Source organism: Ochotona princeps, chromosome 27 (assembly GCF_030435755.1).
Source record: "Ochotona princeps isolate mOchPri1 chromosome 27, mOchPri1.hap1, whole genome shotgun sequence".
Lineage (NCBI taxonomy): Eukaryota > Metazoa > Chordata > Mammalia > Lagomorpha > Ochotonidae > Ochotona > Ochotona princeps.
In genome coordinates, this window is record NC_080858.1 from 4250132 (window position 1) to 4269594 (window position 19463).

A 19463-nucleotide genomic window follows, 5' to 3' on the forward strand; every position below is an offset into this window, starting at 1 on the left:
TGTGGCATAGGGTCCAGCACAGAGCTTACGCCCAGGGAAGGCCTAGGTCACTGGCAGGGTGAGGGTGGTTGTCAATGCGGCACTGTGCCCAAAATACTTTTCACAGGCACGTGGTCACAGTCACTCCTTACAGAAGCTTAGCTGTGTGGTGTTTTTTAGCCCTATTTTTTTTTAAAAAAAGATCTATTTATTTTACTTGAAAATCAGATTTATAGTGAGAGGGGGGAGAGAAGTAAGGGAGAATGAGAAAAGAACCATCCTTTGGTTCACTTCCCAGAAGGCTGCAATGGGCAGTGCTGAGCAGTCCAGAGCATGCACCCAAGTCATTAAGCCATCCTCTGCTGCTTTCCCAGCCAGAAGCAGGGAGGTGGATCGAAGCAGAGCAGCTGGGACTCGAACTGGTGTCCATATGGGATACTGGAGCCACAGGGGAAGGATTAGCCTGCTACACCAAGGTTTCTCTCTCTTTCTCTTTCTTCTAAAGATTTATTTGTATTGGAAAGTCAGATATACAGAGAGGAGAAGAGACAGAGAGAAAGATCTTCTGTCTAATGATTCACTCCCCAAATGACTGCAATGGCCAGAGCTGAGCCAATCTGAAGCCAGGATCCAGGAACTCCTCCGGGTCTCCCACATGATTGCAGGATCCCAAGGGTTTGGGCCGTCCTCAACTGCTTTCCCAGGCCACAAGCAGAGAGCTGGATGGGAAGCAGAGCAGCCGGGATTAGAACCGGCACCCATATGGGATCCTGGTGTGTTTAAGGGGAGGATGTTGGCTGCTAGGCCACCATACTGGGCTCACACCAAGGTTTCTTTTAAGTGCAGCCTAGGGAACAAGTTTTGCTGCATGTCCCGAGGGCATGTGATTGATGGTATTGGCCGTGGAGGGGCTCTGAGACTGGCTGCAGACCTGCTTTGAGCCCTTGTCACCCTTATTTGCCTACTTGATAGGCAGAGCCTTCCTGCCAGTTCTGAGCCGCTCTGAGCCAACACCTGCCTTCCCAGCCTGAGTGGAGCCCTCACTTCCCTTCTCCCAGGCTGTCAATTCTTTGGGGGCTTCCTTGACACTTGGGAGTGGAACAGAGCATGAACAAGTATATGGTTTCAAAACAGGCAGATGTGAATTGGAGTCTTTGTGCTGCCTCTCCTGAATAGTGTGACCTTGGGAAGTTACCGAGAGTCACCAGCTTTTTACCTAGACCCTTGGCTCAGGGGATGTTGTGGAAGCACCACGTCTGGGGCTGTACTGTGAACAGGATGTGGCTCCCCAACATATGCAGATGTTTAAGTCCCAAAGACATGACCTGATAGCTCTAACTGGGTGTAGGTTTGATCCAGCGGCAGTGTCTAATGGTGGAGCCTTGGGGAAGTGACTAGCTTGGATTAGGTTGCTAGGATGCAGAGACTCATGATCAGCAGACACCATGGGTCGCCTCCTTGGCTCCACACGTGATTCTTCCTTGGCACACCTATGCTAACCACTACTATGGAAGGCTGTCTGAACATGGGCTGTGAGCTTCACAACTATGAGCCAAATTCAAGGTTCTTCCTGAATCAGACATCTTAATTGTAGGAACAAAAGGCTAGATAATACACTGGCGTGGAAGGGTACTTCAGAAAATCCTTGGCAAATGGAGTTAAAGAGCAGATATATATTGGCAAAAAAGGCTTGAAATTCATGCATAATTTTTTTCACTGTATGTACTCTCGATGAGATTTTGAGGCTCCCCTACCATAGCAAATACTATGTGTATAAATTGGTAATTTGGAGTATTTAGTAGGAGTGGTGACAAGACTGGGTTCACTCCTCTACCTGTGGTAGCTGGCACAGGTGCCTAGCTGTCATTGGTCATCCCATCTACATCTGTGGTCAACTATTTCCTGAGCTCACATCTGGGAATGTTCTCATGAACCAGAGAGTAGTAAGCAAATCAAGCGCGAACTCATCTGCCAAAAGCCTTCACTTGCCTATTGTGTCCACACCTTCTGTATCAATAACTGGCCCGTCTCAGTTTTGAGAAGATTCAAAGCTTTTGTTATGAGCACATTGGACAATCCAGCAAGCCCTGCAGTGAGAAGAGTGTGGGAAGGCTACTCCTCATCTTTGGACATTGGATTTGAGGAGGCACTGTGGGGATGGCATTGCATACATTTGAGAGAGTATTGGGCTGGGAGATTCTTGGTTCCTGCTCTAACCTGTCCGTGCAGTCCCTAATAGTGGCATAAACTGGACCAAGTGTTGCCTTTCTCTGAACCTCAGGAGTCACACAGTGGAGTAGGGTGGAGGTGGATCACAGGATATAGAAGGAAAAGGACTGGGAAACTTGTCTTCCCACCCAGATCCACTTCCACCCAATGCAGGCACTGACCACATCACCCCTGATCCGGCAGCCTCTGCCCTAAGTCTCCCAAGACTTAGAGGTGCCAGAATCACACGGTGATGACTTACTGTTACAACGACAGGGTGGCTAGAAGGATGTGACCCGATTTCCTTGTCTTTCACTCACCCTCCTAAGTTCATCCTTTTAGAATTTCTTTATTCTTCAATTCAACTAGCAAAACCCCTTCTAGGTTCTGCCTTCCCAGGAAAAGAGGAGGTAGGACAGAGGGAAGAAATCAGGGAGCCAGATTTCATTGTCTGCGCTTTCTTGTACAGCTTCTGTCTACACACACATGCTGTGGGTTGTCACATGGGACAACTTGTTTAAAATAATCAGTTCTGGTTGCTGCCAACTCTTCCTCCCCCCACCCACAGAAACTGCTCTGGGAATGACCCAGGTAGTAGGAAGCAGCTAAAGCACCCACCTCCAGGAGTTGCTCTGGTTTGAATGGCAATGCTCAGGGATTCTCAGTTTTTAAAATTATTTTTAGCATTCTTTCAGAAGACTCCCTTTATCAAAAAAGAAAAATAAAACCTTCTCCTGTGAAACTTGGATGGATGACTGATGCAAGGAGGGTGGTTGGGTAGGCAGGTACGTAAGTCAAATGAGATTAGTGTCATGGATAAGACATAGTCCAGAGTCATGAGTTGGACTGATGCTGTGGCATGGTAGATTGAGCTTCTACCTGTGGTATTAGCATCCCATCTGGGTGCCAGTTGGAGTCCCAGCTGCTCCACTTCTGATCCAGCTCCCTACTAATGTGCTTGGGAAAGCACCAGAGGGTGGTCCAGGTCCATAGGCCCCTGCCTCCACATGGAAGATCTGGAAGAAGCTCTTGGTTTCTGGTTTCAGATCGGCCCAGTTCTGGCTGTTTATGGTAATTTGGGGAGTGAAATAGTGGACGGAATATCTGTGTTCTCCCATCTCTTTGCAAATCTATATATATAAATAAATAAATAAATATAAAATATAAATATAAAATATAAAATATAAATATAAATAAATAAATTTTTAAAAATGACTTGGAACCCATGCTCTATTGTTTGCTAACTGGGTGACCTGAGCCTGTTAACCATGCAGCACTGCAGTTTCTCACCTGGAAATGGCATCAGAGTTAAAACTCATCCCTTAGGAGTCTCGTGACTAGTCAAGGAGTTAACATGGATGGAGCATTAGTACACAGGAGCAGTGAATATCCTTTGGTACAGTATTGAGGTCCCTGCTGACATGGTAGATTCACTGCCCCATACCCCACCCTGAGACACTGGACAGGCTGGGGAGCACTGGTTTTCACATTATTTCCTCTAGATCATTTCTGCCTGGCACATTAGACAATGGCAGAGGCTAAAGCCATACGATGGAGTGTCTGTGGTTCTGTTAAATATTCAGCCGAGATCTCCTAAATCTTGGCCTTTGCACTTTGCAGAGTTCTTTCTGCATGTGCCAAGCAGGGGCCAAGGAGCAGGAATGTGAGCACATCTAAAAGCCTGACTGTGGCTGGACTACTGTGTGAGGCATCGCTTTCAGGGTGGGACCCAGAAGTCCACTGCTAGCGAACTAGCAGTTCCAGCTGTTTCAGAGAGCAGGGAGGTAGTGGAGGACAGAGAATTGTGACTTAATTCATACTTAAGCTGCATCTTTAGGGCACAGGCTACAAGGTGTTCACTGCCGTGTAAGCACAGTATTTAGACAGGGAGGAATGGAGAGCTACGACTTGCCAGCCTCTCTGAAGAGGCTGTACCTCTGAGTAGGTGCCTCCCTACTCAGGTACTCCTACCACCCCTCTCCGGAATGTCTGAGGAGCACCTCTTCAAGGCACGTCACCCCAGACTGTGGTGTTCCTCTGAAATTTATGTTGGACCTCCAAGGTCATGGAGGAGGGAGGCACCGATGATGTGTGATTTGGCTCCCAGATTTCAAGTTGCAGGTGTTTAAACCCCAGACTCACAAATTAATGATACTAAGAGGGTAGAATGCTAATCCCATTTTAGAAAAAGGGACTATCAGAAGTGGTTAAATTAGATTAGACCTTTAGGCTCGGGCCCCACGAACAAATCCTGGCAGCTTTATAAGGAGAAAAGCATTACACACACTGACTACTGCATTCCCTAAGTGAGTATCCTGTCTCACCCGGACTCTGCTGGCAGAAACAACACCATCACAGAACAAACCAATGCAATCTTCCAGATCTTGGACAGTGAAATTCCAGTACCATAAGTTAAGATGAACTGTTTTTCATGTTAAAGCTAATCTGCTTCCAGTATTTCACTATAGTCACAAAATCCGATGAATACAGAAACCTTTTCATTGAAACCAGATGTTACATGACAGTCATTCCTACATCAAATTAATAATACATACTGTGCATCTACTAGTTGGTGGGCGTTAGCAAGGCCCCCGTCACATTCTGTGGCCTGTCCTGCCACTCAGGGTCCCGCAACTCGGAAAGGTTCTTGCACTCAGCTTAATTCTCTGTTGTTACTGGCTTGAATGCATCCATCACCTTTCTCCTCACATTTGTGCAGTAGGACAATGATGCATACCTGTGATAGAGTAGACACCATGATTGGGGAGGTTGTTAGTCCACATCACTGCCACTCCATTCACCTGTGGCCCAGGGGCACAGAATCCTGGTGAGCCCACACTCCAGGGGAGTGTAAGAGACTCAGAGAGAGGCAGGTGTGTTTCACTATCTGTGGAGACTGGTTCAGGACATCTCCCTAACCCAAAACGCACAGATACCAACAACCTGTGAATGCTCAAGTCTGTTATAGAAAGTAGCACAGTGTTTGAATACAACCTAGACATAGTTTCCTGTTTTTGTTAAAGATACTTGTATGGATTTTATTTTTTCAATTTATTTTCTAAAATGTATTTGAAAAGAGCGAGGGAGAGAGAGAGAGAAAGAGACAGAGAGAGAGAGAGAATTTCTATTTTCTGGTTTACTCCCCACATCTACAACAGTCAGGGTTGGGCTTGGGCAAAAAGCTAGGATGCTGGAACTCCATCCAGGTCTCCCATAGAGGAACCAAATTGCTAAGTTGTCTATCATTTTCCAGGATGTATTAATTGGAAGCAGGAGCAACTGGGATTTAAATTGGCATTCCTATACAGGATACGGGTGTCCTGAGAAGTGTCTTCTCCCTCTGTGCCATAACACTTGCCCCTTTCCTATGGCAAATACATTTTCATTTTACTCTGGATCTTCATGTTCTGTAGCTGGCCCTGGTGTCAGGCACCAGGAACACATGATTGCTAAAATGATCTCTGTCTTCACACAGCTCAGTAATCTATTGTCAGATACATACTTTAATTGCGTAGTCCCAGGAAGATATCATCATAAACTTGGAAGAGTTATGGCAGACAATTGTAGGGCTCTCTGAGGGTGTATAGTATAGATAAGGGGGAGTGGTTCCTTGAGTCTTAGAATCGGGGAAGACCTTCTTGAAGTGGCGATATTTTAATAAGATGTGAAGAATAAGCACGAGGGGGAAGAGAAGGGAAGGAGTGTTCAAACAGAGGGGCAGCACGGGTAAAGATCCCAAGGTAGGAGAAAGATCCCAAGGTAGTGGTTCTAAGAGAACCACTGGATGGGGCCATCACCCAACCTTGTATGAGAGGACTTCAAAAAATTCTTGTAACAATGGAATCAGGGAGCGGGTGCTAATGCTCAACCACTGCTCTATGGAACACAGGCATCCAGAATGGCTCTTAACCACTTTGCCAACCATCCTCCCCTAACATGTAGTTCTTGCTGTGGATCCTGGGCAGATGTTTGAAAGCACAAACATGATGCTACACTGGTGCATAAGCTGTCTTCTCTGCTTCGTGCTATACATGCATATGCTCACATCCCTCATTCCAGCCACACCAGGCCGTCCCTCCAAATCTCTCTTGCCACCCAAGCCTTGCTTTTATATTTAAAGATTTATTTATTCGTATTGGAAAGCCAGATATACAGAGAGGAGGAGAGACAGACAGGAAGATTTTCTGTCTGATGATTTACTCCCCAAGTAGCTGCATCAACCGGAGCTGTGCTGATCCGAAGCCAGCAGCCCAGAGCCTCTTCTGGGTCTCCCACACGGGTGTAGGGTCCCAAGGATTTGGGCCGTCCTCAACTGCTTTCCCAGGTCACAAGCAGGGAGCTGGGGCCACTGGGACACGAAATGGCACCCATATGGGATCCTCGTGTGTGCAAGGCAAGAACTTTAGCCATTAGGCCACCATGCTGGACCCGTTCATTTCACTACCTTGGGCTTCATCTTTCCATCCCCTTTGTCTGCTTGCTGCAATTTTATCTGACAAAACACCTGTGAAAAACCTCAGCCTTCTTCCCAATCACGGCTCATCACATATTCCTCTTTGATCCGAAGTGCATTTGCATACACCTCCATTAGCATATTTCATTCTGCTTGGATAGAGGTTAATTCAAATGTCAATTTCTCCAGCTGCCTATATCTGTTTCATCACTATTTTCCTCTGCAGTGAACTCAGCACCTTGCACAATGGATCAGGAGGCAGGTGTGTTTTTGACAGAACTGACTGCTCGCATTGTTCTGGGAGGTGGGCATCAGGATTTCAACTTTGCAAGCAGGGCTGAGAGGTCAGGTGATTTTTTCAAGGTCACCTGGCTAGTTTTGGAGTAGAACCATGGTTGTGCTCAGTGTATGGAGGGTGGACCCAGTGCAGAGACCCTCAGTTACAATCTAAGGAGGGGAGGGGGAGAGAGAGAGAGAGAGCAAGCGAGAGAGCTATCTAAGCACAGTACTGTCCTGGGGGCTGGCACCATAGCTCAATTGGCTAATCCGACTGCAAGCACTGGCATCCCCTGTGGTTGCTGGTTCATGTCCAGGCTGCTCCATCTCTTGTCTAGCTACCTGCTTACGGCCTGAGAGCAGTGGATGATAGCTCAAGTCCTTGGGACCCTGCATTCATGTGGGAGACCTGGAGGAAGTTCCTGGCTCCAGGTTTTAGATCAGCTCAGTTCTGGCCATTGTAGCCACTTGGATAGTAAACTAGTAGATGGAAGATTTTCTCTATATATGTCTCTGTATATCAGCCTTTCAAATGAAAATAATAAACATTTTAAAAAGACAAAATGAAGGATCCTAGTGTTAATCAAAATATTTGCATCCAGAGAGTCTTGCCCGGGACTCTGTCACTCTAGCATTACCCAGGTTGTCACAGGGCTGGTCAAAGCTCCCAGAGTTCCTGGGCTCTGGGATGAGGGGAGGAGGTGGCTGCGTGACCACCAGGCCTGGGGGAGAGCTGAGGAGGACGTGAAGCAGGGAGAAGTGGAGGGAAGAAGAGGGGAGGGGAAACACAGACTTCAAGGCAGTCACAAACCCAGAGAGGGAGTACAGGACCCGATGAGGGGGAGACAAAAGAAGGAGAGAGTTGAGACAGAACAAGGGGAAGAAGAAAAGTGCAGGCAGCTGGGCAGCTGAAGGGACGGATGGGAAAGGGGCATGCTTAGGAAGACCAGACTTCCCTATCCCTGCCCTCTCCACCTGCTGCGGTGTGCCCTCTCCATCCAGGGCAGCCCTGCTGCTCTGTCGCATGCCCCCCTCCCCGCCTCCACTGTTTTTCCAGGTACCTTCACTGGGAGCTGGAGCAGAAGTGGAGCAGCCAGGACTCAGCACTGGACAGGATGCTGGTGTCTCAGATGGCAGCTTAGTGGGCTGTTGCCACGATGTTAGTCCCAATGCAGTTTTCAAAGATGGTGTAAAATCTGTCTCTGTCGCTCTGTTTTTTTTTCCCTCTATACTACAGCTTACCTCTCTGCCACATGCTCTAGAAGCCATTTCTTAATTTTAGTGTCTTTTGCCACTTGGGGAGTTGAGAATGTTCAGAATCTCCCAACTAACTTTTAGCAGTTGTCAAAACCAGTTTTTCTCCCAGTTTTTGTGTCTCCTACCACATGGTAACATAGGCAGCAAGAAACCAGGCAGCGGGCCCGGCGGCGTGGCCTAGCGGCTAAAGTCCTCGCCTTGAATGCCCCGGGATCCCATATGGGCGCCGGTTCTAATCCCGGCTGCTCCACTTCCCATCCAGCTCCCTGCTTGTGGCCTGGGAAAGCAGTCGAGGACGGCCCAATGCATTGGGACACTGCACCCGCGTGGGAGGCCCGGAAGAGGTTCCAGGTTCCCAGCTTCGGATCGGCGCAGCACCGGCCGTTGCGGCTCACTTGGGGAGTGAATCATCGGATGAAAGATCTTCCTCTCTGTTCCTCCTCCTCTGTGTATATCTGACTTTGCAATAAAATAAATAAATCTTTAAAAAAAAAAAAAAAAAAAAAGAAACCAGGCAGCATCTTCAACAATCTGTTTGGAAATCCCGACCATGCAGCCAATTTCTCACTCACAGGGTCCATTGTGTCCTCAGCTGCACTAGACGGTTTTCCTCCACTTCCTGCTGCTGTCTTTCCACTTCCTGCTGCTGTCTGTCTCAGAAGGGCCTCCAACTTCCGTAAAGAGAACTCTCACTCCCTTCACACTCTCCGCAGCCAGGTCTCCCACATGGGTGCAGGGTTGTAAGGCTTTGGGCTGTCCTCCACTGCTTTCCCAGGCCACAAGTATGCAGCTGGATGGGAAGTGGAGCAGTTGGGACACAAACTGGCTCCCCATATGGGTTCCTGGCACATGCAAGGCGAGGATTTAGCCACTAGGCTATTGTGTGAGGCGCTCTCTGGTTCTTGACGGAGCCACCCTTGTCTTACTCAGCCCCTCCCCATTTCCCGCCTCCAGGATTCCCTGGTCCTTCTATCTACTTGATCATCTCTCTACATCAACATTAGCATACCAAAAAACCAATTTGCATACTGATGATGCCTGATCTAATCAAATCCAAGCTTTCAGGATCAGGAGGCATTCTCTCTTTGCCAGATGGGGACCAGACGAGTTAGGGCGTGTTCAGGGTGGTATGGCTGTAGACGCCAGATGGGGACCAGCAGGTGGGGGTCTTATCTCCCAGTAGGGTCTGGTGGGGTGGGGTTTCAGTGGATCCTTAGTGTAGCACACAGGGCATGTCTTGGGCATGAGTGGGTGTGTGGTAGGGAATGCTTGCCACACATGGTTCATTGCATCAAATGATTTGGTTTTAAATAAGCACCATAAGGGATTTTTTTTCTCCCCACATTTGATACTTTTGCATTTTTTATAATTTAAATTCTTTGCCCTAGGCCACGATTTTTCAAGTTTAGATCTCTGGCTAAAATGGGTTTCATTTACACAATTGCACTCTGGGATCAGCCCTAAGGACCGCTTCCTGGTCACCCCCAGCTGAGATTTTCCCTAGCCTGCAGTGGGTCTTGTGGCAGTTCTCCCTGCCCTGGGAGCGAACTGCGATAATCCTTCTGAACTATTTCAAGGATTAGGCATACTGCCCTGTGCCCAGAACCCATATGAGTGGGGCTTCAGGGCTTTGGACACTGCCCAGAAGGGAGAGGCAACCCCATGAAAGGAAGTAGACATGGTCTCTGGCCTTTGTGGTGTGTCCTGGGCCACAGAGTACAGTGGCTTGGAGGCTGTCTGTGGCCCCGGGTAGCTCCATGAGTTAAAAAAATAGAGAACTGTTAGCGCGACATCCTGGGATCTTAGTCCCTGCCTGGTGGTACACACGTGTGTCCCCACACGCCCACCTGCATATGTTTATGCATACACATGTACTCCTCATGTCCCTCCCTTTCACGTTCAAATCTCAATTAGGATGTTCACAGACCTATCCACTTTTGCTCTGTGGAGACCCTACTTTATTTACAAAAGTGTTAGAAATTATATTTATATAGCTGTTTGAGGAGATAGCTAAGCTCACCTTGGTTTGGATGCTATACAATGTGCATGCACATTACAGTATCACATGTGTTGGCACACTGGCACAGTGGTTAAGATGCCCACATGCCATACCTGAGGCCAGTGTTTGTGTTTTGGCTCTGCCTGACATCCAATTCCTTTCAAACCACAGCCTGGGAAGCAGCAGGAGATGACTCAAATGCTTGGGTCCATGCCGTCCCCATGGGAGGCTTGCACTGAACGTCCACCTCCTGATTTTGGCCTTTTTGAGGCCTGATTGCTGTGAGGAGTGAGTCAGTGGAATGAGGGACATTTCTGTCTTGGGATGTCTCTTTTTGCTTTTCAAATAAGTAGATAGATAAAGAACTAAACAAAAATAAACACATGGTATCCGATAAATACATACAACATTTGTGTGTCTGAAAGAAAAGAAATTATATTTCATGTTTGTATATGTGAGACAAACACATTAATATTATGGATTTAGTTGGTTTTTCCATTTGGAATCTATGTTACCTTTAGATTTCAATTCAGATCTTCCTGTAGGCCTAGGGACTGTGTTCATCGTCACAGATGGATCTGTCAGCATGGCCCATGGCCCTGCTTCATGCTGTCCACTCTCTCAATCCCAGCCTTGGCTGTGGCCTCTGGTCTTGATTTTTCTCACCCTAAAGGGTACAGGTTCCTCAGCGCCCACCCTCCTGCAGGAGTGCAAAAGAGGTGGGAACAGGGATAGAGGGGGGCCTGGTAGTCGGGGGGGGGATCCTCCTGGGGCTAGCCAGGAGAGGACTGAAGGTTTGGGGTCCTTTCTCCCCCAGGACAACTGGGGACTGTTCCAAGAAGGATGCATTTGCAGCTTCTGGAAAGTCCTTCCTGACTCCAGGGGTTACAGATTGCAGTCCATGCAAGTCTGAAGGGGCCCAGTTTTGCTGTCAGACAGGGTTGGCTTCTCCTACACCTGCTGGCTGTGAACCTGGGGCTCAGCAGCCTCTGGTCTGATGAGATGCAATTTGAGAGGTGAGGTAAAACAGGGATGGGAGTGCTAATTAAGAGGTGGACCACTTCCAAAACCTCTCAAAGCCTTGTGTCACTCCAGCTGTAAGAGGGGTTGATGGTGATGTCTTCCACGCCAGATTCTCAACTTAAGTAGTGTGTGTGTCACTGTGCAAGGGTACTTCAAACTGGAATAAAAAGATGAGCTTGTTTAGGTGTAAAAATGTTGAAATCTGTGCCTGGTTCTATCATAATGTGCATTTTCCACACACTTTTAAAATTTACTTATTCATCTACGCATTGCTTAGTTATTTTGAAAAATCAAGTGTGTGTGTGTATGTGTGTGTGTGAGAGAGAGAGAGAGAGAGAGAGAGAGAGAGAGAGAGAGAGAGAGAGAGAGAGAGAGAGAGATGGAGATTTGCCATCTGTAGGTTTGCTCTCCAAATGCCAGGTCTGGCTCAGGCCTTGACCCAGGTTTCCTACATGGACAGCACTGACCCAGCTACTTGAAGCACCACTTGACACCTCTCAGAGTGAGTATTAGCAAGAGGGCAGAACAGGAACTGGATCAGAAACTTGAACCCAGACACTCCATCACTACTGGGTGCAGGCAGCAGCCGATGCCTCCTCCCTGCTGAATGCCCACACCTGGATGAATTTTTGACGCCCTCTTACATGCATGGCATTCAACCCTTTTTGCAACAAGACAAGCTTACTTTTAAATTCCATTTCTGCAAACTTTTCAAAGTGCTTTTGCATTTGTGGCACATAACAAAATTGTGCATACCTATTAGGAAACAGGTTCACGAAGCAAAATAAATCAACCTAGAGGCGATCCCACTTCTTCAGTCACAGGGTAGACACGGTCACTAAATTGGGATTCCAAGTGTCAAGCACAAAGTTCATTGCCTGACCCAGAGTGTAAATGTCACATGTGGTATCTGCTGGTGTGTGATGTGGCTCCTTCATCCTTTGTAATCTCCTGCCCACAATTCCCTGCCTTTTGGCAGCACCGGAAGCTTATTGTCTTGCCTCACTCTCATCTCCTGGCCCTTGGAGCAGAACCTGCTCTCTTCTTTCTGGGCACACAGTTAAGCTGTCAACAGCCTTCCCTGCAATTGAACGTGGCCATTTGAACAAGTTTTTGCCAATGGAACACGAATTAGAGTGGTGTGAGATGCTTCCAGGCGTCTCCCAGCAAACCTCCCACACATTCCTCTCTGGCCTGTTTTGCTTCAAGGGACTCCTGCTCCAAGCGACAGAGCCACTGATGGAAAGAACTGGGGTTCCTATCCTGAAGCGTCATGGAGAGCAGGTCACTGTTGGGATGCTCTGTGAATGAGAAAGAAACTTCTGTTATGTCTAAGCCATTCCACATTTGTTAATTTATTTTTAATCTGTCACAGCTGCTGACTTCCCTTAATTAACGCACTGCCATGGTCACATGTGCCTGGAATGCTTGTGACCCCATTCTGCCTTGCTGGAATAATTCCTCCTGATCCCTAAGCCTTCATATCTGCCAGCACACCCTCGAGAAATCTTTCTCTGAACAATCCCTCAGCCTTCACAGATGCTTCCTAGCTGACTACTCCTGTTTTCTCCCATTCCTCCTAGTGCAATCCCTACCTTGGTCAGGGTAGTAAAGTACTTTGTTGTTCACCTCCCAAGGCTCTCTTGCAACTAGAAGCAGTCACATGAGCTAGGAGTGAGTAACTAGAGGACAGAGAAAAATGGGCCTGGCTGGAGAGACTTCAGAATGCTCACAAATTCTGGGGGCTGAACCAGACTGGAGCCCTCAGTTCCATCTGGATCTCCCAAGAGGGTGGCAGGGACCCAAGTGTTTGGACCATTTTCCCTTTCCTTCCAGGCATTGGGCTGTGGCATGCAAATGTCCCAAGTCACTACTTTACAGCTGTGCCAAACACCTGTCCCTTGGAGGACTTTACTGGAGGTTTAGCTTTTACTCTTCTCCCTTCTGTTCTCTCAACTACTGTGCCTCTTCCCTAGACAAGAGGTTACCCAACACCCTTGGAGATGAGAGCCTTTTCTTGACAGGCTTGTCAAGAGACCATGGTCAGTTCAGCCCTTGGTGCCTGGGTTTTCTCATGCAAAAAAAAAAAAGTGCCCAAATAACTGGAGGGTGTTTGCTGCCCAGGAGGGGCTCCAATAGTGTTTGAGTCTATGTCCTTCCTGTAATATCAAAGCACATTTAGTCTGGATTCTTCTGAGGACAGAGTGTTAAGGGAAAGTGTGCTAGGGATCATTGAACTGTAAGGTTAGCATTTTTATGACCAGAATCATGAAGACGTGCAGCTCACTAAAAGCATGGCACAGCTTTAGGTCTGGGCTTGATCATGGCTGGCACTGGATGCTGCAAAAATGTATTTTTTCCATTCCATTTTCTTGCCTAAAACTGGGGATGATGACACATTCACCATTATTCAGGGTGAGAACAGATGATTTTGGAGTAGGAGTTGGTATATATATTTCTATGTAGTACTATATAGATATAGATCAGGGTACTATGTGGATAGCTATGATTAACTAATACACTGCACTTGATCTTAGCTAAGAACATGAGAAGAGATTATGATTAACTAATATTATCAGCAACAGTTATTGGTAGGAATTAGTGTTATTAGTGATATTGGTAGTATTATAAGTATGTAAGAGAATCCTATCTACTGAAAGAGGAATAGCATTGATTATCTTTTGGTAATAAATATAGTAAATAAATAACTCAGATCAGCACTTACAAGCTACCAGATACAGCACAGAGGAGCAATAAAGAACAATGTTATTGTTAATTCTGATGCTTAGGCTACCTTTCATGATATCTTTTGACTGAAATGAGGAATAGAAACTCACTTCTTTAGAATAGCAGGACACATTGTATATAAAATATATGTAAATATAATGTGAGCCATATGTAATTTTTAAAAGATTTGTTTATTTTTATTGGGAAGTCAGATATACAGAGAGGAGGAGAGACAGAGAGGAAGATCTTCTGTCCGATGATTCACTCCCTAAGCGTCTGCAACGGCCAGAGCTGAGCCAATCAGAAGCCAGGAGCCTGCAGCCTCTTCTGGGTCTCCTATGCAGGTGCAGAGTCCCAAGGCTTTGGTCTGGACTCAACTGCCTTCCCAGGTCACAAGTAGGGAGCTGCATGGGAATTGGGACCACCGGGATTAGAACCGGCGCCCAGATGGGATTCTGGTAGGCATGTGCAAGGCGAGGACTTTAGCCTCTAGGCTATCATGCTGGGTCCAGCCATATGTAATTTTAAAAGTAAAAGCAGAGGTCAGGTTTTGGCCTCCTGGCTAATAGGCCTGAGTTCCATATTGTGACGCCTGGGTTCCAGCTTGGCTTGGGCTCCTGGCACCGTGAGCGAGGACTGCATTGGGTCTCCAGCTCCTTGGTGAGGTGAGCCAGTGAATGGCTATGCTCTCACACTATGTCTCTGGTTATTGGCTTCTCAAACAAATAAATGTTTTCTTAAAACAGAAGCAATTAGAAAGATAGTTTATCTAAGTTTGACAGATTAAAAATACAGCCATTGCAGCATATTTTTAATGATGCAGTTCACCTTCTTTTCCTTTCTAAGTCCTTGGCATTTGGTGCGTGTTTTATACTCCCAGCACTTTTCAGTACTCGGTTGTCCCCATGTGGTGGGTGGCACCCATAATGGAGAGCAATCTCAGGATGCATTTCTGGCTCAAGGCCAAACTGCCAGCCATGGCAGGAAGGCAGCATTTCCTACCAGTTGGCTTCTTGTTGACCTTTCGTTTCCCTTTGTAAAGCGCATTTGTTGATTAGAAAAGCAGAGTGACAGAAAGAGAGAGCGATGGAACGGGGGAGGTCTTCCATCTTCTGATTTACTCCTCTAGTGGCCACAGTGACCTGGAAACTAGGAGCCAGGAGCTGTATCTGGGTCTCCCACACGGGTGCAGGAGCCCAAGCACCTGGGCCATCCTCTGCTGCTTTCCCGGGTGCATAAGTAGGGAGCTGGACAGGAAGTGGAGCAGCCAGGACTCGACTGGTGACACCCCTATGGGATGTCACTGGTGCAGTGCTGCACATGGCAGCTTACCCTGCTCTGCCACAGTGCCAAGCCTCTGACCTTTCTTTTTCTTGCTGCTGTCCTAAGGATGCATGTCCCCTCCCCATTGCAGAGCACTTGCCATCAGTCTGGGTACCCTGTGCCAGCTGGGCCTTCTGCCTGGCAGGCTGTTGATGCCAGTACCCTGGGCTCCATAGGGTACTGCACAGTCTGCTAAGAGGCATTTCCTGCCTTCCCGAGCCTAGCACTGTGCTCCTGGCCAGATGAGAGTGTGTCTCCTATGTGGTTTAGTTGTTTGTGAGGTTGTCTGTCTCTCTGGCTGGTCCCTGCCTTACTCGCTGTGTTCATGACCTGTGTCCAGCAGATGTTCAGTCCAGCTACATCGTGTCTCTTGGTGTTTCAGTGGATTTGCTCCATAACTGTGGAGGGGTGAAGCCTCTCACTGAGTGTACGCACCAATACACATGAGCCGATGTAAGGACAAGGGAGGAATTCCTCTCCAGATGGGCATGCATGGTATTTTCCAGCTCGTCTCCATCACTGCCTGACACGTAGAAGAACTAAGTTGCAAAATAAAGCTAGGATGGCCAAATTTGCATCTGTGGCTAGACAAATATGGGGCTAGCATTGTGGCACTGTGGCATAGTAGGTTAAGCTTCTGCCCGCAATGCTGGCACCCCTGTGGGTGTCTATTAGAATTCTGGCTGCTCCATTTCTCCACTTCTTTTATTTTTTAAAGATTTATTTATTTTTATTGGAAAGTCAGATATACAGAGAGGAGGAGAAACAGAGAGGAAGATCTTCTGTCTGATGATTCACTCCCCAAGTGACCACAATGGCTGGAGCTGAGCTGATCTGAAGCCAGCAGCCTCTTCCGGGTCTCCCACTCAGGTGCAGGGTCCCAAGGCCATGGGCCATCCTCAACTGCTTTCCCAGGCACAAGTAGGGAGCTGGATGGGAAGTGGAGCTGCCGGGATTAGAACAAGTGCCCATATGGGACCCCAACACATCAAGGCAAGGACTTTAGCCACTAGGCTACTGTGCTGGGCCCTGGCTATTTCACTTCTGATTCACCTTCCTGCTAATGTGCCTGGGAGAGCAATGGAATATGGCCAAGGTGCTTTGGCTCTCACACCCATGGGGAGATCTTAAAAAACCTTCTGGTTCCTGGCATTGTCATAGTCCAGCCCTAGCCACTGTTGCCCTTTGGAGAGTGAATCAGGGATGGAAGATTCATTTTCTTTCCTCTTTTCCTTCTTTGTGTTTCTGATTTCAAATAAAAATAAATTCTGGGGAAAAAAAAATCAACGAAGGGGCGGGGAGAAAGTTTGTGAGAGGAGTGTGCTGGTACCCAGGGTTAGGGTCTTCATGTGGCCAGGGGTCAGCTGGTCTACATTGGTTATTTGCCAGGAAAATAAATGGGGAGGTGAAAAGAGACTCCTGGTTTGGGGGGTATAATTCAGAACCAATTCCAATAGGGGGACCAAGGATGTCTGTCTTGGAGCCAGAGTGCAAAGGAGGAAGTTTCTGCTGGGAGAGAAGGTATAAGCCAGCTCAGCTCCAGAGATCCTAGGCGAACTGGCCCTGGGAGAGTAGGGGAGCACCCAGAGGGCAGAAGGCAAGAGGAACGAAGTAGTGGGCTACGGTGTGGTGGGTGGATGGGCGAGACTCACTGTGTGAGGGATTACACACAGCCTGCAGAATGCTGCTGGGAAATGCCCGCTATGAGAGCAAAAACACATGGGCTTCCAAGGCTTTTTGTACACACAGAACTTACCAGGGGTAGACATTGGAACCTAGGGCTTAAAACGCTGCGGAAAGTACCTTCAATCCATGTCAGAGAGCCTGGGTTGGGGTCTCAACTTCACTGTCATGTCAGAGATCCTGGGAGGCAGCAGTTGGGTCCTGCCCACCTCATGGGTGGCTCCTGGCTTCAGCTTCAGCAGGGGGATTAAGTCACTGGGTGGCAGCTCTCTGTCAGCTTAATAGTAAGAATTTGTAATTCCATTTGCCACACATTTCTTTATGTTGTTGCATATATTATTCCTGTTGTTGAGAACAACCACGTTTTGGCAATGCCAGTTCTCAGTTTGCAGAGAGGGAAAGAAAGATAATCAGGGAAGACAAGCAGCCTACCTAAGGTCACACAGCACTTTTTGCCCAAACAAAGACTCATCCATCCCACTCACAGCTGTGCTGCAACCAAGGCCCACTCGTCCTGGGATGCCCAGTAGAGCCAGGCTAGGGCACAGTGCTCACCACAATTGCTGCCCTTCTGGCTGTCTTCCAGGGAAGGGCTGAATTAGCCCTATTTATAGGGACCCAGTTCCTTAATATTCTGCCTGGCGAGGCTCTTGCCAATCAAATCAGTGCCGTCTGCAGCGTGATTGCTGCTTTAGTGGCACCAGGGAGCAGAGTTAATTAAACCCAACATAAATAGACTCTACCCTCACCGTGTGATTCCAAGGAAGCTGCCTTCCTGGCCTCCACCCCCACGCGTGCGTGCTTCCTTCCTTGACCCTTAACTCCAGCCTTGGTGAGTGGGATCTGGACATTGCCACCTGTTGCCAGCTGACCCACGGCATTACCAACCCCTGAATGCCTCAGGGGCCAAGGAAGGAGGGCCATGTCAACCTTTTCAGGGTGTTTTCAAATCCGGGTGCTACCTGGCAGTGACTCAGCTGATGTTCCCCTCCCTTGCCCCCTGGCATGCCTCTGCCTCCAGCCTCTTTTTCACTTGGCAGCCAGGGTTTGTTTCATGCTTTCTCTCCCTGTCCCAGCCTCAAGCATGAAAGATTGAAGGGAGAGACTGAATGGAAAGGATGCCCAGCAGGATCCAACCACGCAGAGGAGTCAGTGAAGCTGCAACTCTCTGAGCTCCTCCGTTGCCCATGCCAGTTTCCCAGCCCCTGGGCTTGCACTCCTGTAACACAGCACCCTGCCAACCCCCTTCACTAAGCAGTCAGCAGCCCTGTTATCAACAGGATTGATTCTTGGTTGCACAGCATGAACTGTGCAGACCTTGAGGGAGCTAGAGGAGACTAAGACTTGGTGGCACATCTGTCAGTCAGAATTCCTGTTCCCTAAGCCAGGCTAGTTAACACTGGGGTCCGCCTAGCAGGGCTCAAGCAGAAGCTGAGCAGGAGCAGCTGGCTCCTACAGCCCCTCCGACATTTTCCTGTGGGAGATGCCAGGCCCCCAAACACCTGTCTGGCCCTGGCACTTTGCTTCATGTCGTGCTTTGTGGGATTTTCTGGAGGGGAGGACCCTTGGTGGGTGTGGAGGTAGTGATACACTCCTCTGCTCTCCCCAAGTCTGGCTCCCTCTACTGGCAAAGGGCTCCTTTCTCTGCCCAGTTCCTGCCCTCTCCCCCTCCCAATTTTTGTCTTTCTCCCTCCCACCCCTCTTTCTGTTACCTCCCTCTTTTCGCCTCCCTTCCCCCATCGTCACTCTCCCTCCTACCAATTGGCACCTGGTAGCCCCAGGGTTACCAAGCGCCCATTCAGCTGCCTGCTTCATTAGCAGATCCTGCTTAATTACCTCGGAAAGGAAATAGAGGCCAGGGTTCCCGCAGAGAGGCACGGTAAGGCCAGCTTGGAGGAGCTGGTTGGCTCTATGGGGCGACCTGCTGAGGGTGCCCACTGGGGCGGAGCCTTGCAGAAGTCTGACTGGGAAACACACTTCTCCCAGTCCTGGCCTGCAAGGGAATGGAGCTGTCTTTGGAGGCGGGGGGGGGGGGGGGACTGAGAGCCCACACCTCATCCTTGTCCACAGCACCTATTTGAGTTGAGCAGCCTGCCTTTGTCCAGCTGCTCCATCCTGAGTGCCAGCCTAGGTTTGCTGCCCCCTCCTCCTCTAGGCCCTGTGTTGACTCACCCGTTTCACACACTGGCTGGGGACTGACCGTTCGGGATGATGTCTGCAGCTGTGAGAGGTCATTTCTGTCCTCTGTGGTGGAGCTGGGAGGGAGCGGCCTCCATCAGCGCCAGCTCCAGTGTCTCCCTGTGCACCTGCAGCAGTTCTGTGACCCCCTGCTACGTGTGCTGTGAGGCTTCCTGTGGATTAAAACCCCTCCCCTCCCGTTACTCCAATTCAGGGAGCCTGTGGGTTGGGTAGTTCCTGTTCTCAGACCTGAAGTAGACAAGCCTCCTCTTCCCTCGCTGGGATGCTGCCAGCCTTCTACCAACTGTCAGGGAGAACTGGGTGACTCTGGCCCCTAACTGACCCCGAGTCCCACAA